Genomic DNA, 6,316 nt, shown 5'->3' with positions numbered 1-6,316 from the left:
TCTTTTACCCTTTGACTTCCAGTAGTTTAGAAAATCAAATATAAAAACCCCATTTGTGACTTAGATAGACTTATTACAAATAGATACCTTGCTTCCTTGTGGCGATCGACCCTACTTATCACTAGTTTATGTTAGTTATATTTAGGTTTATTTTTGATACAAAAACGACCATATCAAGGATCTGAGCGTCCTTAGCTCAAGCCGCCCGTCCCTATCTGCTCACATAATTTTTCTGCAAAGCACGAATCCCCTCGTCCCGAGCACGGCCCGCGCGTCCCCTTCCCGCGTTGCTCTCCTATTTTCGACAAAAGCTTTTTCCAACCCACCACACATGTTATGACACCTCATTCTTTTTTCTTCTATAAAACATAAAATCCCCTTACATATGACTCAAATCACACCAAAAGCACTCATTTACCTCTCTAAATTAAAAACCCCCAAAACCCAGGGTTTCAAGAAGGATCTCAATTACAAAGAATATCCTCATCTTCTACAAGCAAAACTTCAAGATCTACTTTTAAGATGAGAACAAGAGGGTCCTTGCCTAGAGAAAGAAGAAGAACAAGAGTAATTGGAAACTCCTGAACATCTCACCTCAACACATTGAGGAGAGAGAATGAAGAAATAGTTGATCTCTCAAGACTTAATGAGTTCTCCAACATAGAATTTGTTAATGATGCCCAAAGAATCGTCTTTCATCGTCTCCTTGGTAAGAACATTCTTCCTACTAAATTCATGTGCCATGAGACATTAAGGAAACTAGGCATTTATCATCAAACCGAGGTGCTATTTGAATTATTTGGTCTTTCAACCATGTTCAACATGCATGAGCTCACTTATCGGCCCTTAGTCCTTGAATTCTTAAGTTTTCTAAATATTTCTACCTTGAACAAGACAATTTGTGTGGAGTTTAAACTAGAGAACACAACACGAATGATGACTTGCATGTGTTGGGTCTTGATGTATCGCCTACTCGTACATCAAAACCTCGGAATTATAGCATAGCACCTCTATGGCAAGCCATGACGGTTCGCGATTTCTCTTTCATTAAGGAATGCTCGGCCTCTTACATTCAAAACCCCATTATTCGGCTCACTTACCGATTTATCACAAGCACTCTCATAACCCGCCGTGATCCCGCGGTTGTGAATGAACTAGATCTAGTTTTTATGGAGTTTAATCTAAAGATACAAGGGAGGAGCGGTTATCACTTCAACGCCCCCTTAGTACTTCTCGAAAGATGGGCAAAGTTCCGGAATGGAGGTGATGATGGTATGATCCACATTATCAATGGGGGATTAATAACAAGGCTTGCAAAATTATTCAATCCCAATTTCAACAACAACAATGCTTATATACCTCTTTCGGGCAACACCAAGATTGATGAAATGTTGATTTTCTGACAACACCATTGGATCACCCTTGAAGGCTTGGACCGAAAGATTAAGTGGCTCACTAAGGGGAGCACCCCCATTTTTCTTCCAATGGAAGGTTTAACAAGGATATCACCTCAAAGGGGTCCCCTCTCACAGGTACCATTCTACCTCATCCCAACTCATTCCAACCAACCAAATCAAACTCCATCTCCTACTCAACCTCAATAACATGAACCTCCAACAAATAAAAAAGAGAAAGTTGCTATCCCGCCTTACCCATTTCCATATCAACCTTACAATCACCCAAATCCCATCATCCTTCCTAGATACGACTTTGTCACGGGTCTACTCCAAGACATGCACCAAAAGCAATATGAAGCAAGGGTGGACAATTACTATGCTCTCTATCCACAATTTCACCGGTTGGCCCATCAAGGGCATATTAGTGAAGAGGGAATGCTTCCCTCTTGGGCTCAAATGGATATCCTTTTTCCAAACTCGGAGCATGCCAACGGGGGAACACATGTACATGGAGAAGGAGAAGGAGAAAGGTCAAGTGGCGGTGATACGGTCGAGGTCAATAGCGAGGGGGACGAATTTATGGACTTCTATGAAAGTGATGCATCACAAGCACAATGGGATAATGATCTTGGAGGGGATGATAGTAACCAATGAAGATGTTCATGAGCTTGGTAAAGCGGGCATGAGGCACCCACCACGGCCTAGGTGAAACTCTTCTATTCCCCCTCATTTTTCTTGTCAAAAATTTCATGCTTTTCTAACTTGATTAACATCTAATTGTTTCGAACTCTAGTGGTATCCTTGTAAAAGTTAAGGACTATTTTTCCACCTTCGCAACATCAAGGTGATGATAAATTTATTGTTCCCACTCTTGAAAATCCAAAATGACAACTAATTTAATGCATTGCATACTTATGCATGAACTCCCCCACTTTTACACTAGAAATAGTGTCTTACTTGGTTTGGGGAAGTTCAAACACAAGGATTGGGAGTTAATCTAAATTGTTCTCCAACCAATAAATTCATGCATCATATAGTGTAGTTTAGAATGCATCACTTGTGTATATGTCATATAGTTTGCATATTAGTATAGAAATCATGCATTCTCATCTAGCTTGCATAATTTCCTATCGTTTTGGCCATTGAGGACAATGCCCATACTAGTGTGGAGATGGGAAATTATAACTTGACTTTTTAAATAAAAAATGTTAAAAATTGAAAAATTTTAAAAAAACACAAAAATATGTTCTTTTATTTCACAAACAAAAAAACCATAAAAAAATTTAAAAATTTGAAAAACCAAAAACATGTTCTTTCCTTTATAGTGTAGAATTGTATATTTTGTATATACTTGTTTGTTCGTTTGTTTTTTATCCTTCTATCACATTGATCGACTACGCCACATCCGAGGCATGAGGATTATGAAGACCGCATGGTATGATCTTTCCAATCTCCTTTTTCCTCTCTATGTTAATGACTATGTGGCTTTATTTTGATTGATGCGGTACAAACAAATGTGATCCTAGGAGTTGTATTTAGCTTATATGGCATACTAGTTGATAGAAGTATTTGCATTAGGTTCTATAAATGTTAGTTGCATCATGGCATGTAGTTGCATTTTAGGAAAATTTTTGTGAAAACATCTATTTGGGAAACTTGACAAGTGTATATAAGGCCCTTGTAGATACTTTTTCTTCTTAAGACTTTGCTCATTAGAATGCTTCTAAAACACCCTAGGATGTGTCATGCTAGCATCCTTTGACCCATGGATTAAGGCCTAGTCAAGATTACCTTGTGGTGTTGATGCGACCATAATTGGCGCGTATTTAGCCCCCGAATTACCATTGTTTCTATGCTTTTTAGTGCCTATTTGGGTCATTTCTTATCTTTAGTTCTTTGTTTTGCATATTCTTTGAGATTTTGATCCCTTGGTAGGAAAGGAGTAAGAATCTTGCATTTTCATGGCAAAACAAGGCTAAATTGATCATATTCAATGACCAAGCATCAAGGAGAGACAAGACTAGAAGGCCTTTGTACATAGCATAGTAGAAGAGCATTGTTGAGAAAAGGATCCTTGAGTCCCCAAGGAAATCCCCAAGGAATTCATGAAGAAAAGGGAAGAAAAAGAAGAAGGAAAGTCTTTGAGCTACAATCCGAACGGATTGTAGAGAATCCGTCCATCCTCGCCGGTCGAGCGTCCTCACCAGGAATCCGCTCGGATTGCCCATGCCCGGTCCGTGCGTCTTGTTCCTTGATCCGCTCGGATCGTCCATCCCAAATCCGGCCGTCCCGACTCCCGGCCCCGCACGGATCACAAAGACAAAGCCACGTTTCGTTCTTCAAGCTACGAAATGAAGAAGCCCTTCTCTCGGACAATCCCGGAGGCTCCTTGCTCAACTTAAAAAGTGTAATTACTAGTTTAGCCCTTAGTTAACCCTAATGCATCCTCCCTAATTTTCACTATAAATACCCCATTAGTCTAATTAGAGGAGCATGTTCTTCTTATCAATAATTAGTGTAGTTAATATCAATCAAATCTCTCTTCAATATTGTAATCAAATATTAATCAAGTTTTAATCCAAGTTTTAGTTCCTTAATCTCTCTCTTGTTCTTACTTTATTTTGGGTAATTGAAGATTATTTGGGTTATTATTGGGAGATTGACAACCTCTCAATCTAGGATTCAAGTACTTCTATTATTCTTGCTTTATTATTGGAATCATTAGTAGGTATAATCTCTTAATCCCTTTTTAATTATTGCTAATTACTTTCATTTATTCATCATGTTTCATTATGTTAGTATGATTGACAACCTTTCTAGCATGATCAATATGATAATGAGTGAGTAGTCTCTTAGCTAGGGTTTAATGGGTGATTAGGGGAAACCAACATGGGGAATGATTCATGCTTAAATTAATATGCTTTCATATCTTATTTGCTTGCTTGTTTTGATCTTAATGCATGCACATGTTATATTTGATGAAATGCTAAGCCTATGAATCCTTGCATTTACTATCATCTTCTATCCTTTCAACTTGACTTGTAAGACATAACCCAACTCGAGTCTTGTTAGACCATGCATGTGTTAAGTAGGGAAGATTAAGTCGACTTGTAGGTGTTGTACAATCCAAGAGATTCGGCTCCGGGACCCAAACTTTCCTAGGATTGTAAGATATAACCCAACTCAATCCATCACAACAATAATTGCTTGCTTATAATTTGAGAACATGTTTGTATGATCATATCCCATGATTCCCCTATGAACCCATGACACCCTAGTGCTTTTAATCAATTGTTTACACCCTTATTTCATTTACCTTGTTAGTTTATTTTCATTGCTATTTTAGTTTAGTAACCTTCTACATCAACCCAATTCGTGACACCCCTAGACACCACTAGTTACAATAGAATCTTCATTTCAATACCCGTCCCTTGGGATCCGACCTTTACTTGCCTCTTTACTAATTGTAGAGTTGTTTGTGAAGTATAAATTGTGTTTTGTATCGACCATTGACCAACGACCACATATGCTTAATTGTGAACACCAAATGGCTCCGATCAAAAATGACGCCGTTGCCGGGGACGGTGTTTAATTGATTTAAGATTTCTTTTATTGTTTTTAGTTGTGTCTTTTTCACCTTGGGGAAGTAAAACTCCTCAAGGATTGTTCACAATTGTTTTTGAGTTGTTTGATATTTTGCATGTCTAGAAGGTTACAAAGAGATTTGTTACCTTTTGACCGTGAAATCGAAAGAACCTTGACGAATAATAGGAGACTTGTTAGGAGGAATTTGGGAGGTGTTGGTGAAGTTGTTCAACCCACTAGTGAGTTTGTCAATCCTTTCGCAATAGAAGGAGAAGAGAACCCATTAAACAATACCACACAAAATCCACCTACAATGCCTAAATTCTCGTCACACTCTATACCCACCGAGGAGGATCTACCAAATGGTACTCCTACCCCACAACATCTTACCGGAAACTTTATTGCCAAGTCCGCCTTCATCCAACTAGTTGAGAGGAGCCAATTCGGGGGAATGCCTAGTGAGGACCCTCATTCTCATATGGAAACATTTTGTGATTATTGTGAAGCTATCTCTCAAACGGGCGTGACTCAAGACCAAATAAGATGGGTCTTATTTCCTTTTTCGTTAATCGGCACCGCAAAACAATGGTTGAAGGGCCTTGATAAGGCCACCCTTGGAATAGATTCTTGTAAGAAGCTAGCTCTAGCTTTCTACAAAAATTCTACCCAGGAAAAGACCAATATGCTAAGAGCTCAAATTACGGGTTTTAAGCAAAGGGATGAAGAATCTTTGTATGAAGCTTGGGAGCGGTTCAAAGGTATTTGTCGCTCATGTCCTCACCATGGACTTAGCGAATGGTTTTTAGTGCAACAATTTTGGAATGGTTTATATGAAGATTCAAGGAACATTCTCAATATGGGATCAAATGGAATGTTCACCGAAGTTGATGACAATCAAACATGGAACAAGATTGAGGAAATGGCGGTCCATAATTCGCAATATAGTAGGCCTCGCAAGGCTACTAGAGGAAAGTATGAAGTGGACACCGTTACTCAATTGGGTGCTCAACTTAGTGCTCACATTGACACAATCAACTTGAAGTTTGAACAAGCTATGGCTAGACTTGAGGAAAGCTCAAAATCATCAAAGCATCATGTCAATGCCATGACGGCATCCTCATCAATCCCAAGCGGGATATGTGAGAATTGTGGAACCTTAGGTCATGACTCAAGCGAGTGTAGGGGAACAACCGAGCAAGTCAATGCTTTCCAAGCTTACAAAAGCGGTACCCCTTATTCAAATTTTTACAATGAAAACACCAAGTTCCATCCAAATCTCTCATACAAAAGCCAAAATGTCCAAAACCCTCAAACAACATACACTCCACCACCCA

The 6,316-nt window shown here is 39.0% G+C and overlaps 1 non-coding gene across 1 annotated transcript; it reads right to left on the bottom strand.

Annotated features, from left to right (window-relative positions):
• Window positions 1-5,664: 5,664 nt before the first annotated feature.
• Window positions 5,665-5,771, bottom strand: LOC141610010 (small nucleolar RNA R71). The gene has a single exon (XR_012527906.1). It is a non-coding gene; the product is annotated as a small nucleolar RNA R71 (small nucleolar RNA).
• Window positions 5,772-6,316: the final 545 nt, after the last annotated feature.

The sequence above is a fragment of the Silene latifolia genome, chromosome 10, assembly GCF_048544455.1.
Source record: "Silene latifolia isolate original U9 population chromosome 10, ASM4854445v1, whole genome shotgun sequence".
In the NCBI taxonomy this organism is placed as follows: Eukaryota; Viridiplantae; Streptophyta; class Magnoliopsida; order Caryophyllales; family Caryophyllaceae; genus Silene; species Silene latifolia.
The sequence above is the reverse complement of the archived record's forward strand: the minus strand, read 5'-3'. Positions and strand labels throughout refer to the sequence as shown.